Below are 14,195 nucleotides of genomic sequence, written 5' to 3' on the forward strand. Positions count from 1 at the left end.
GAGGGAGAATGCCGTCAGCTGGGATTCTGGGCTGGAAAAGGAGCAAATATTAGAGACCTATTCTGCACAGCTCCAAAAGTCCTGAAACTCCATGGAAGACGTTTTCGAAATATATAAAAAATATTGAGAGCAAGAACTTCACCAGGGGGCCACACCCTGCCCACGAGAGTGGGGGGCGCGCCCCCTACCTCGTGGGCCCCTTGGTGGCCCTCCGGTGACCATCTTCTGCTATACGAAGTATTTCAATGAAAAAAATAAAAAGCCATCTTCTCGGACGAAACTCTGCCGCCACGAGGCGGAACCTTGGCGGAACCAATCTAGGGCTCTGGCGGAGCTGTTCTGCCGGGGAAACTTCCCTCCCGGAGGGGGAAATCATCGCCATCGTCATCACCAACGCTCCTCTCATCGGGAGAGGGCAATTTCCATCAACATATTCATCAGCACCATCTCCTCTCAAAACCCTAGTTCATCTCTTGTATCCAATTCTTGTCTCCAAGTCCGGGATTGGTGCTAGTAGGTTGCTAGTAGTGTTAATTATTCCTTGTAGTTGATGCTAGTTGGTTTAATTGGTGGAAGATCATATGTTCAGATCCTATATGCATATTAATACCCCTCTGATTATGAACATGTTTATGCTTTGTGAGTAGTTACTTTTGTTCCTGAGGACATGGGAGAAGTCTTGCTATTAGTAGTCATGTGAATTTGGTATTCGTTTGATATTTTGATGAGATGTATGTTGTCTCTCCTCTAGTGGTGTTATGTGAACGTCGACTACATGACACTTCACCATTATTTGGGCCTAGAGGAAGGCATTGGGAAGTAATAAGTAGATGATGGGTTGCTAGAGTGACAGAAGCTTAAACCCTAGTTTATGCATTGCTTCGTAAGGGGCTGATTTGGATCCATATGTTTCATGCTATGGTTAGGTTTACCTTAATACTTTTGTTGTAGTTGCGGATGCTTGCAATAAAGGTTAATCATAAGTGGGATGCTTGTCCAAGTAAGGGCAACACCCAAGCACCGGTCCACCCACATACCAAATTATCAAAGTACCGAACACGAATCATATGAGCATGATGAAAACTAGCTTGACGATATTCCCATGTGTCCTCGGGAGCGCTTTACATCATATAAGAGTTTTTCCAGGCTTGTCCTTTGCTACAAAAAGGATTGGGCCACCTTGCTGCACTTTATTTACTTTTGTTACTTGTTGCTCGTTACAAATTATCCTATCACAAAACTATCCGTTACCACTTATTTCAGTACTTGCACAGAATACCTTGCTGGAAACCGCTTATCATTTCCTTCTGCTCCTCGTTGGGTTCGACACTCTTACTTATCGAAAGGACTACGATAGATCCCCTATACTTGTGGGTCATCAAGACTCTTTTCTGGCGCCGTTGCCGGGGAGTGAAGCGCCTTTGGTAGGTGGAATTTGGCAAGGAAAAATTTATATAGTGTGCTGAAATTTACTGTCACTTGTTACTATGGAAAGTAATCCTCTGAGGGGCTTGTTTGGGGTATCTTCACCCCGACCAGTAGAGCAAAGAGTTGCTCCTCAACCTACTCAACCTACTGAAAATGAAAATGAAAATAAAAATGCCTGCTTTGAAATTCCTTCGGGTATGATAGAAAAACTGCTAGCTAATCCTTTTTTAGGAGATGGAACAAAACATCCTGATGAACATCTAATATATGTGGATGAAGTTTGTGGATTATTTAAGCTTGCTGGTCTACCCAGAGATGTTGTTAAGAAGAAGGTCTTCCCTTTATCTTTGAAGGGAGATGCATCGACATGGTATAGGCTATGTGATGATATGGGGTCTTGGAATTACAAACGATTGAAATTGGAATTTCATCAGAAGTTTTATCCTATGCATCTTGTTCATCATAATCGCAATTACATATATTTTTTTGGCCTCGCGAAGGAGAAAGCATCGCTCAATCTTGGGGGAGTCTTAAATCAATGTTATATTCATGCCCCAATCATGAGCTCTCAACAGAAATGATTATTCAAGATTTTTATGCTCGGCTTTCTGATAACAATTGCACCATGCTTGATACTTCTTGTGCTGGCTCTTTTATGATGAAGACTATTGAATTCAAATGGGATTTATTGGAAAGAATTAAACGCAACTCTGAAGATTAGGACCTCGACAATGGTAAGGAGTCAGGTATGACACCTAGTTTTGATTGTGTTAAATCTTTTATGGATACCGATATTTTTTGTAAATTTAGCACTAAATATGGACTTGACTCTGAGATAGTAGCTTCTTTCTGTGAATCTTTTGCTACTTATGTTGATCTCCCCAAGGAGAAGTGGTTTAAATATCATCCTCCCATAGAAGTAAAAGTAACTGCACCTATTAAAGTTGAAGAAAAGATTGTCACTTATAATGATCCTGTTGTTCCTACTTCTTATGTTGAGAAACCACATTTCCCTGTTAGGATAAAGGATCATGCTAGAGCTTCAACTGTAGTTCGTAAAAGCAATATTAAAACATATACACCTCATGAACAAGTTAAATTTGAACCTAATATTGCTATTGTTAAAGATTTCTTGTCTGATAATATTGATGTGCATGTTATTTATTTCTATGATGAAACTGCTAGAATTGCTAAACCCTGTGCTAAAGATAAACCTAGACCTATGGTAGGCATGCCTGTTATTTCTGTTAAAATAGGAGATCATTGTTATCATGGCTTATGTGATATGGATGCTAGTGCTAGCGCAATACCTCATTCCTTATACAAAAAAATTATGCATGATATTGCACCTGCCGAGATAGAAGATATTGATGCCACAATTAAACTTGCCAATAGAGATACTATTTCACCAATGGGAATTGTTAGATATGTTGAAGTATTGTGTGGGAAAACTAAATATCCCGCTGATTTTCTTGTTCTTGGTTCCCCACAAGATAGCTTTTGTCCCATTATATTTGGTAGACCCTTCCTGAATACTGTTAATGCTACCATAGATTGCAAAAGGGATGTTGTTACTATCGGTTTAGATGATATGACTCATGAATTTAATTTCTCTAAATTTAGTAGACAACACCGTGAAGAAGAATTACCTAGTAAGGATGAAATTATTGGTCTTGCTTCTATTGCCGTACCTCCTAGTGATCCTTTAGAACGATATTTGCTAGACCATGATAGTCAGTGGGTAAGGCCTGTCCATTGTGTCCCTAAGAAGGGAGGTATTACTGTTGTTCCTAATGATAAAGATGAATTGATCCCTCAAAGAATTATTACAGGTTATAGGATGGTAATTGATTTCCGCAAATTAAATAAAGCTACTAAAAAGGATCATTACCCCTTACCTTTTATCGATCAAATGTTCGAAAGATTATCCAAACATACAAATTTTTGCTTTCTAGATGGTTATTCTGGTTTCTCTCAAATACCTGTGTTAGCTAAAGATCAATCAAAGACTACTTTTACATGCCCTTTTGGTACTTTTGATTATAGACGTATGCCTTTTGGTTTATGTAATGCACCTGCTACCTTTCAAAGATGCATGATGGCTATATTCTCTGACTTTTGTGAAAAGATTTGTGAGGTTTTCATGGACGATTTTTCCGTATATGGATCTTCTTTTGATGATTGCTTGAGCAACCTTGATCGAGTTTTGCAGAGATGTGAAGAAACTAATTTTGTCTTGAATTGGGAAAAGTGCCACTTTATGGTTAATGAAGGTATTGTCTTGGGGCATAAAGTTTCTGAAAGAGGTATTGAAGTTGATAAAGCCAAAGTTGATGCTATTGAGAAGATGCCATGTCCCAAGGACATCAAAGGTATAAGAAGTTTCCTTGGCCATGACGGATTTTATAGGAGGTTCATTAAGGACTTCTCAAAAATTTCTCGGCCTTTGACTAATTTATTACAAAAAGATATACCATTTGTTTTTGATGATGATTATGTAGAAGCATTTGAAATACTTAAGAAATCATTGATCTCTGCACCCATTGTTCAGCCACCTGATTGGAATTTACCCTTTGAAATTATGTGTGATGCAAGTGATTATGCTGTAGGTGTTGTTCTAGGAGAAAGAGTTGATAAGAAATTAAATGTTATTCAATATGCTAGTAAAACCCTAGACAATGCTCAAAGAAATTATGCTACTAATGAAAAAGAATTCTTAGCGGTTGTATTTGCTTGTGATAAGTTCATACCTTATATTGTTGATTCTAAAGTAACTATTCACACTAATCATGCTGCTATTAAATATCTTATGGAAAAGAAAGATGCTAAACCTAGACTTATTAGATGGGTTCTCTTGCTACAAGAATTTGACTTACATATTGTTGATAGAAAGGGAGCTGAGAACCCCGTTGCAGACAACTTATCTAGGTTAGAAAATGTGCTTGATAACCCACTTCCTATTGATGATAGCTTTCCTGATGAGCAATTATATGTCATAAATGCTTCTCATACTGCTCCATGGTATGCTGATTATGCTAATTACATTGTTGCTAAGTTTATACCACCTAGTTTCACATACCAGCAAAAGAAAAAGTTCTTCTATGATTTGAGGCATTACTTTTGGGACGACCCACATCTTTATAAAGAAGGAGTAGATGGTGTTATTAGACGTTGTGTACCTGAGCATGAACAGGAACAGATCCTACGCAAGTGTCACTCCGAAGCTTATGGAGGACACCATGCTGGAGATAGAACTGCACATAAGGTATTGCAATCTGGTTTTTATTGGCCTACTCTCTTCAAGGATGCCCGTAAGTTTGTCTTATCTTGTGATGAATGTCAAAGAATTGGTAATATTAGTAGACGTCAAGAAATGCCTATGAATTATTCACTTGTTATTGAGCCATTTGATGTTTGGGGCTTTGACTATATGGGACCTTTTCCCTCCTCTAATGGTTATACACACATTCTAGTTGTTGTTGATTACGTTACTAAGTGGGTAGAAGCTATTCCAACTAGTAGTGCTGATCATAACACTTCTATTAAAATGCTTAAAGAAGTTATTTTTCCAAGATTTGGAGTCCCTAGATATTTAATGACTGATGGTGGTTCACATTTTATTCATGGTGCTTTTCGTAAAATGCTTGCTAAATATGATGTTAATCATAGAATTGCATCCCCTTATCATCCTCAGTCTAGTGGTCAAGTAGAATTGAGTAATAGAGAACTCAAATTAATTTTGCAAAAGACTGTTAATAGATCTAGAAAGAATTGGTCCAAGAAACTTGATGATGCATTATGGGCCTATAGAACTGCATATAAAAATCCTATGGGCATGTCTCCGTATAAAATGGTCTATGGAAAAGCATGTCACTTACCTCTCGAACTAGAACACAAGGCATATTGGGCTATTAAAGAACTCAATTACGATTTTTAAACTTGCTGGTGAGAAGAGGTTATTTGATATTAGCTCACTTGATGAATGGAGAACCCAAGCCTACGAAAATGCCAAGTTGTTTAAAGAAAAAGTTAAAAGATGGCATGACAAAAGGATACAAAAGCGTGAGTTTAATGTAGGTGATTATGTATTGCTATACAACTCTCGTTTAAGATTTTTTTGCAGGAAAACTTCTCTCTAAATGGGAAGGTCCTTACGTTATCAAGGAGGTCTATCGTTCTGGTGCCATAAAAATCAACAACTTCGAAGGCACAAATCCGAGGTGGTGAACATGAAAGTGCAACTATCCCTAGGTGGTTTTGGTAATTCATAACAACATATAGCTCATTGAGCTAATGCTATTCCAAGATGACTATTTCAGGAAAGCTCAATGATTGGCATGGCATGGATGTGAAAGTGGAACCCTCAAAATGCTAAGGACAAAGGATTGGCTCAAGCTCAAAAGCTCAAGACTCTTCATTTTATATTTTAGTGATCCAAGATCACATTGAGTCTTTAGGAAAAGCCAATACTATCAAGGAGGGATGAGGTGTTGCTTAATGAGCCTCTTGCTTCATGTGCTTAGTGATATGCTCCAAAACCCTCAACTACTTTCCCATATCCACATATGACCTAAACCCTAAGCCAAACTCGGTCCTACCGATTCTTTCTATCCGGCGCCACCGAGTTTCACTTGTCATAAGCCACTGCCAAACCCTAGCAATTCGGTTCTACCGATAGGGATCTCGGTCTCACCGAGATGGGATTGCAAACTCTCTGTTTCCCTTTCGTAACTTTTCGGTCTCACCGAAAGAGCGGAATCGGTCCCACCGAGATTGCAATGTAAATTCAGTGTTTCCTTTTTGTAACTTTTCGGTCTCACCGAAAGAGCAAATCGGTCCCACCGAGTTTGCCTGACCAACTCTCTGGTTAGCTAATTACCAAAATCGGTCTCACCGAGTTTGTGTAATCGGTCTCACCGAGATTACGTTATGCCCAAACCCTAACCATATCGGTCCTACCGAGTTGCATGTCAGTCCCACCGAAAATCTCTAACGGTCACTAGGTTTACCTTTTCGGTCCGACCGAGTTTGTTGATTCGGTCCCACCGAGATTGGAAAACTGTGTGTAACGGTTGGATTTTGTGTGGAGGCTATATATACCCCTCCACCTCCTCTTCATTCGTGGAGAGAGCCATCAGAACACATACACAATTCCAACTCATATGTTCTGAGAGAGAACCACCTACTCATGTGTTGAGACCAAGATATTCCATTCCTACCATATGAATCTTGATCTCTAGCCTTCCCCAAGTTGCTTTCCACTCAAATCTTCTTTCCACAAAATCCAAATCCTATGAGAGAGAGTTGAGTGTTGGGGAGACTATCATTTGAAGCACAAGAGCAAGGAGTTCATTACCTACACACCATTTGTTACTTCTTGGAGAGTGGTGTCTCCTAGATTGGCTAGGTGTCACTTGGGAGCCTCCGACAAGATTGTGGAGTTGAACCAAGGAGTTTGTAAGGGCAAGGAGATCGCCTACTTCGTGAAGATCTACCGCTAGTGAGGCAAGTCCTTCGTGGGCGATGGCCATGGTGGGATAGACAAGGTTGCTTCTTCGTGGACCCTTTGTGGGTGGTTGCTTCTTCGTGGACCCTTCGTGGGTGGAGCCCTCCGTGGACTCGCGCAACCGTTACCCTTCGTGGGTGGAGCCCTCCGTGGACTCGCGCAACCGTTACCCTTTGTGGGTTGAAGTCTCCATCAACGTGGATGTAGGATAGCACCACCTATCCGAACCACGGGAAAAACATCCGTGTCTCCAATTGCGTTTGAATTCTCCAAACCCTTCCCTTTACATTCTTGCAAGTTGCATGCTTTACTTTCCGCTGCCAATATACTCTTTGCATGCTTGCTTGAATTGTGTGATGATTGCTTGACTTGTCCTACAATAGCTAAAATCTGCCAAGAACTAAAATTGGGAAAAGGTTAAGTTTTTATTTGGTCAAGTAGTCTAATCACCCCCCCTCTAGACATACTTTCGATCCTACAAGTGGTATCAGAGCTTTGGTCTCCATTTGCTTTGATCTCCATAGCTTTTGGTGGTCATAGCCTTGGTTTCACAACCTAGGAGAGTATGGCGTCTAGCGAGGGAAATTATCACCGTAGAGGTCCTTACTTTGATGGTACTAATTTTGCTAGTTGGAAGCATAAAATGAAAATGCATATTCTTGGACATAACCCCGCCGTTTGGGCTATTGTGTGTGTTGGTTTGCAAGGTGACTTCTTTGATGGGAAAGAACCAAACCGTGAAGCTACCGCGGATGAGTTGAAGATGTTGCAATACAATGCTCAAGCTTGTGATATTCTCTTCAACGGATTGTGCCCCGAAGAATTCAACAAAATCAGCCGTCTTGAGAATGCAAAGGAAATTTGGGACACTTTGATTGATATGCACGAAGGTACCGACTCCGTCAAGGAATCCAAGTTGGATGTGCTTCAAAGTCAACTTGACAAGTTCAAAATGAAGGATGGTGAAGGTGTCGCTGAAATGTACTCTAGGCTTGCTCTCATCACAAATGAGATTGCCGGCTTAGGAAGTGAAGAGATGACCGATAGATTCATCATCAAGAAGATTCTAAGAGCCTTGGATGGAAAATATGATACCGTGTGCACATTGATCCAAATGATGCCCAATTACAAAGATCTCAAGCCAACGGAGGTGATTGGAAGAATTGTTGCTCATGAGATGTCACTTAAGGATAAAGAGGAACTTCACAACAAATCAAGTGGTGCCTACAAAGCCTCATGTGAAGCCCCTACATCATCAAGTGAGAAACAAAACTTCAATGAAGAATTGAGCTTAATGGTGAAGAACTTCAACAAGTTCTACAAGAGTAGAAGCAAAGATAGAAGCTTCAAGTCAAGGTCCTACAATGACAAAAGATCTTCTAGTCGAGAGCGAAACTGCTACAGTTGTGGAAGACCCGGACACTATTCCAATGAGTGTACGGCTCCCTACAAGAGAAGAGAAGATTCTCCAAAAAGAAGAAGCAAAGAATCACCACCAAGAGAGAGAAGGAGTAGAGATGATCGTTATGAACGAAGATACTCACGGAGAAGCAAGGATTCGGAAAGGAAGGAAAAATCATCAAGGAGCTACACAAAACGAAGACATCAAGCTCATGTTGGTGAATGGGTATCCGGCTCCGACTCCGACAGCCACTCCGAGAGAAGTTATCACTCCGACTCCGAAGATACTCAAGATGAAGGTGTTGCCGGTCTAGCACTTGTGTCAACCAACTCCTACGACATATTTGACTCACCAAATGAAGGAATTGGAAGATGCTTCATGGCCAAAGGTCCTAAGGTAACACACCCCGAGTATGTTGATTTCAATAGTGATGAAGATGACTTGTTAGGTGATGATTTGCTTGTTGACAACTCTAGTGATGAATACTATGATGAAACGTCAATTAATCATGCTAATCAAGATAAAACGAATGACAATGATAAGGAGAAGATTGAGGCTCTAACTAAAGAACTAAACACTCTTAAGTTAGCTCATGAAACTATCTTCGAAGATCATCGAGAACTTTTAAGAGCTCATGAGAAATTACGCTTTGAAAAGCTCAATCTTGAGCAAGAGCATGAGTTCTTAAAAGCAATCAATGATGATCTCCGCAAGAAAAGTTCTTCTTACATTGCCAAGCGTTTACTCTTATCCACTTACATGCCTCAAGTCAAGTCTAGTAACAAGAACAAGAAAGATTCTTCCTCTAGCAGTAACAATGATCATGCTAAATCCAATATTGTTGCTTCTAGTAGTTCTCTTGATTCCACTAATGATTCTCTTAGCCAAGTTACACTTGAGCAAGAAAATAGCTTATTGAAGGGAATTATAGAGAAAGGAGTGTACAAAAGCCTTGCCGGGAGTAAGCAATTCGAGGAAATTGTGCGCAAGCAAGGAATGCACCGGAAGAATCAAGGTGTTGGTTTTGAACGAAAGTTCAATGCCAATGGAGTTGAGTGGGAAGAAGATCAATACCCCAAGACAAAGTTTGTTCCTCAACAAGAGAAGTATGATACTTCTTTCAAGGGGACACAAGCTCAAGATGATCTTCCACCACAAGACTACAAGCAAAAAGGCAAGGACAAGCTTCAAGAGGAAATTGATGCATTTGAAGAAGCTCCTAAGACCTTAGTCAAGTGGATTCCCAAGACTACTTCAAGTTCCACTTCATCAAGTACGACTACAACTCCAAGGATTCCCATCAAGATGGTGTGGATCCAAAAGAAGAAGAACTAGAGAGTTCTTGAGGGTGACTCCGCCAACATACTTCACTCTTATCATTTTGGCAAGAACAAGTGCAATCAACTTCCACATCTTGCACTAGTTCAAGGAGTCACAAACCCTCTTGTTGGTAAGACAAGGGACAAGGTAACCTAAAAGTTTTCATGGACATCATCTTGTGTGTGCATCACTCTATGTCTATGGATATCCTTGTTTGTTCCTTGTGGGACTAACCCATGTAGGTATTGAAAGTGCAATTCACTCAAATGGATAGCTCCAAGTGATCTACATCAACATTGAGCATCCACATCTTCAACATCTACATGAAGTCATCATCGACAAAACCCGAGGTTAGTTCATCCCTCTAAGGGGGGATATCACATCTAGGGGGAGCTTTACTCTAAGACTTGAGCTAAAGCAACTCTAAAGATGTGAACACAACAATGCTTTATGTAAAAGTGGTAACCCCACTTGAGCTTAAACGATGAGTATGACCTATGATCAAGTGTTCTCACTTGACTCCTAAGTCAATATACTCATATATAGATGACCTTGTCATCGCAAATTGCTTGATAGATGCTAGAATTGGTTGTGCATGCCTTGTCACATATTTCATTTGCCATCTTATTGTGTGAGCATGCTGGTTGCATATTTTACTCATTCGAGGACATCCACTTGTTGTTTTGATTGTTTGGTTTTATTTCCTTTTGCCAAGTGGATGGACAAGAATGCCTAAGAACCTCCTCTAGCTATCTATGCTTTTCTCGTCTCAAACTCTATTCATGCTACATCACAAAATTTGATCAAGTCAGATTCGAACCACTCTGTGTGAGGAGCGCTCGGAGTCCCCGATTCGTCATAGACTTAAACTTCCAAAACCTCTTTATGATTCTCGGTCTGACCGATACCCTACTTTCGGTCCTACCGAGATCATTAAGTTGATCTAGGTTTTCGATCTCGGTGCAACCGATTTGAACCATTCGGTCACACTGAGTTGCAACAACTGTATACAGTTTTGCATCTCGGTGCCACCGAGTTGTTCCACTCGGTCACACCGACAGGGTCGGGCTATATATAGTCACGGGCAAAAATTTGGAAATTTCTCCGAACCCCTTCGCCCGCGCGATAGCCTGCTCTGCCAACTTGGTCTCCGGATCGTCTCCTCGCCGCCAGCCGCCTCCAGTCGCTGGTCTCCATCGCCGTCAACGGAATTCAACCCCGCCATTGCCGCCGTAGCGAGTCTCCGCCGAACTAGGGTATGGACTCGATCTTTGTGCTATTTCCCAATCAGATTCATAGCACATTGTGATCATCATGATTCTTGCCATGTTTGATAAACTTCTATCCAGTCAATGAACTCGTAGATTAGGTTTGATTCGAAAATTCTAGGTTTAGGTTTCCGCCGAAACCATCTCGGACCCACCGAGTTGAAAAACTCGGTCCCACCGATTTGGCTTATGCCATTGCACAAGTGAGACTCGGTCTGACCGAGAATTACTTATCGGTGTGACCGATTTTGGAACTTTGTGAAACCCTAGCAGTCTCGGTGCCACCAAACTGTGACTCGGTCTGACCGAGTTCACTAGTTTAGGTTCCAAAAACTGCTTCGGTATCACCGAGTTTGAAAATCGGTAGATCCGAGATGATTTCAGTGGGAAACTAAAACTAAGATTTTGAGTCATTCTTTTGCAAAAATCTCTGCATTTTGTGATGCTCATCTATTCTACCTCATCTATAAACTATTCACAGGGTCAGCAGTCAGCTTGTTCATCATGTCAGACCAGAGTGATAGCCAGAACATGTCAGAAGAGCAAGTGTAGATGAGTGAGGGCACTAGTCCCTCAAGTTCTTCAGATGATGGCAGCAGAAGTACTCCTAGCAATCTGCCAAAAGCTTCCACCAGTCAGAGGAAGAAGAGAACCTCAGAATCAGAGGATGAGGATTATGTGGCAGAAGAAGAAGCAACTTCAAAGAGAGTAGTGCTTGAGAAGGAACATGGCTCAGCACAAGGCACAAAGCGAGGGATGAAAATCAAAAGGCCAGCAGGTAGACAGCCTATGCCAAAGGCCAGAGCCTCAACTCAGATTCCTGAGAAACCCACTCCCATAGAGCCAGTTGCTGCTGAAGGAAGGAAAAGGAAGGAAAGGGTCAAGAAGACCGTAGCCAAAGTGCTTGGAAAGGCTTCCATCATGGAAGATGAGGATGAAGAAGAAGAGGTTGCTGCACCAGCACCTAAGGCACCCAAGCTGATGGGTGATGCCATAAGATCAGGGTCAACTGCTTCTAAGGCCAAGCCAGCTCCAAAGCCAAAGCCAAAGAGGAATACAAGGAGCATACCTGCAGCTGAAAATAACAAGGCCCCAGTGCCTGACATTGCTGAAGAAGAAGAAGGTCAAGTGCTCAGAAAGCTCAAGCCCAAGATCCCAGACCATAGTGATGCTCATCCTGTGGCTGAGGACATGAAGCTCAGGAGAGACTCAGGGCTCAGGAAGTGGAGAGAAGCAGATCCGTATGCTTCAAGGAGAAGAATTGCTGTTGACTACAGGTTCCACACTAAGGAACAACAGGACTTTTATGAGACAGTGCTGCTTGATAAGAAGCCCATAGTTTGTGATATGAGATGGGTCGATTGGCAATACATCAAGGACAATGAAGAGCACTATCCTGGAGTGCAAGAAAACTTCAATGCTTGTGGAGTAGCAGAATTTGTTGGGCAGAAGCTCACAAAGTGGAACGAGGAACTTATTATGCAATTCTACTCCACGGCACACTTCTATCCAGATGGTAGAATAACATGGATGTCTGAAGGTACGAGGTACCAATCTACTGTTGCTGAGTGGGCACAGCTCATCAATGCCCCAGAGGAGCATGAGGATGACTTGGATATCTATGCCAAGAAGAAGATGGACCACAACTCTATGTCCAATATGTACAAGGAAATTCCAAACGAGGCACTTAATACTTTCAAGTTTGGGTCTGTGCATCATCTTCTGTCAGGGCTGCCAACCATTAACTGGATCCTTAGGCACACCTTGTTGCCCAAGTCAGGTGATCACAAGATGATCAGAGGCCATGCAATCAATTTGCTTCATGTATTTGATGTGCCTCAGAAATTCAAGGTCATGAGCCTCATAGTAGAGACTATCAAGAGGACTGCAGCAGATCAGAAGAGGAGCTGTGGTTATGCCCCTCAGATCCAGGAGCTCATTAACTCCAAGATGGGCATGGGGATGTACCTTTTGGATAAGGAACATCTGCCCATTCATCCAGATTTTGAAGATAATCAGGTTGTCATGCATGAGAATGAACCATCGTCCGTTCAAGCACAAGCCAAGAAGGAGAAGGCAAGGAAGGAGAAAGCTGCCAAGATGCCAACTCAAGAGGAGGCATCTGAGTGTTTCTTGAAAACCAAACAAGAGCAGCTTGGTTACTTGATTGCATCCACACTGAGGATTGAGCAAGGACTGGCCACCCTCACTCATAATCAGTAGAGCTTAGAGAGAATCATGGAACAAAAGTTCTATGACTTGGATGTCAAAGTAACAGAGATTCAGTCTGCAGTGGAACAACTTCAGGATGACATGCAGGAGAGGAGAGGCAAGACTACAACTGATGCATTTGCTAGAGTGCCAAGAGCTCAGAGATCACATGCAGTGCCAGTTGCTGACACCAGAGCCACCACTTCTGCACCAGCTACAGCTTCAGTTCCACCAGTTCCAGCGTCCACTTCAGCCTCAACTCCAACCACGTCTACAGAAGGCTTCGTCCTTGGAGTGCTCCGGACTCCACCACCACCTGAAGATCAAGCCCGAGCGTCGATCTAGCACTATGCATTTTCTAGGAACTTTTTGGTAACTTGTTGCCAAAGGGGGAGAAAAATGTATAGATCATAGGCTTCGAGAGAGAGAGTGTTGCTTTTTTTTTCTCTTGCTTTATTTGGTGATTTTTGAACTTTGTTTGCTTTTGCTTGAGATACTACGTCATTATCTGTGAGACATTGATGATCATGTGTTTGATCATAAGCTACACTTAATGTTTGCTTAATATTATCATCTTATCTATCTTATGTGATCATTCACTATTCTTGGTGATGAGTGCATGTATTTCATTCTTATCATTTTAAGCGCTCCACCAAGATGTATGTGACATGGAAGAGTAACCCATGACTCTAACTCTTTGTGCATTTGCAGTCCAAAGCAAATTTTAAATATGCACAAATTTAGGGGGAGCTCTTACTTGTCACATACTTCTCAAAGCGACGATATATTTCATGCTTATTATCATTTGTCGAAGCTTTGATCTATATGTTGTCATCAATTACCAAAAAGGGGGAGATTGAAAGTGCAACTATCCCTAGGTGGTTTTGGTAATTCATAACAACATATAGCTCATTGAGCTAATGCTATTCCAAGATGACTATTTCAGGAAAGCTCAATGATTGGCATGGCATGGATGTGAAAGTGGAACCCTCAAAATTCTAAGGACAAAGGATTGGCTCAAGCTCAAAAGCTCAAGACTCTTCATTTTATATTTTAGTGA

Source organism: Triticum aestivum, chromosome 3A (genome assembly GCF_018294505.1).
Source record: "Triticum aestivum cultivar Chinese Spring chromosome 3A, IWGSC CS RefSeq v2.1, whole genome shotgun sequence".
NCBI lineage: Eukaryota > Viridiplantae > Streptophyta > Magnoliopsida > Poales > Poaceae > Triticum > Triticum aestivum.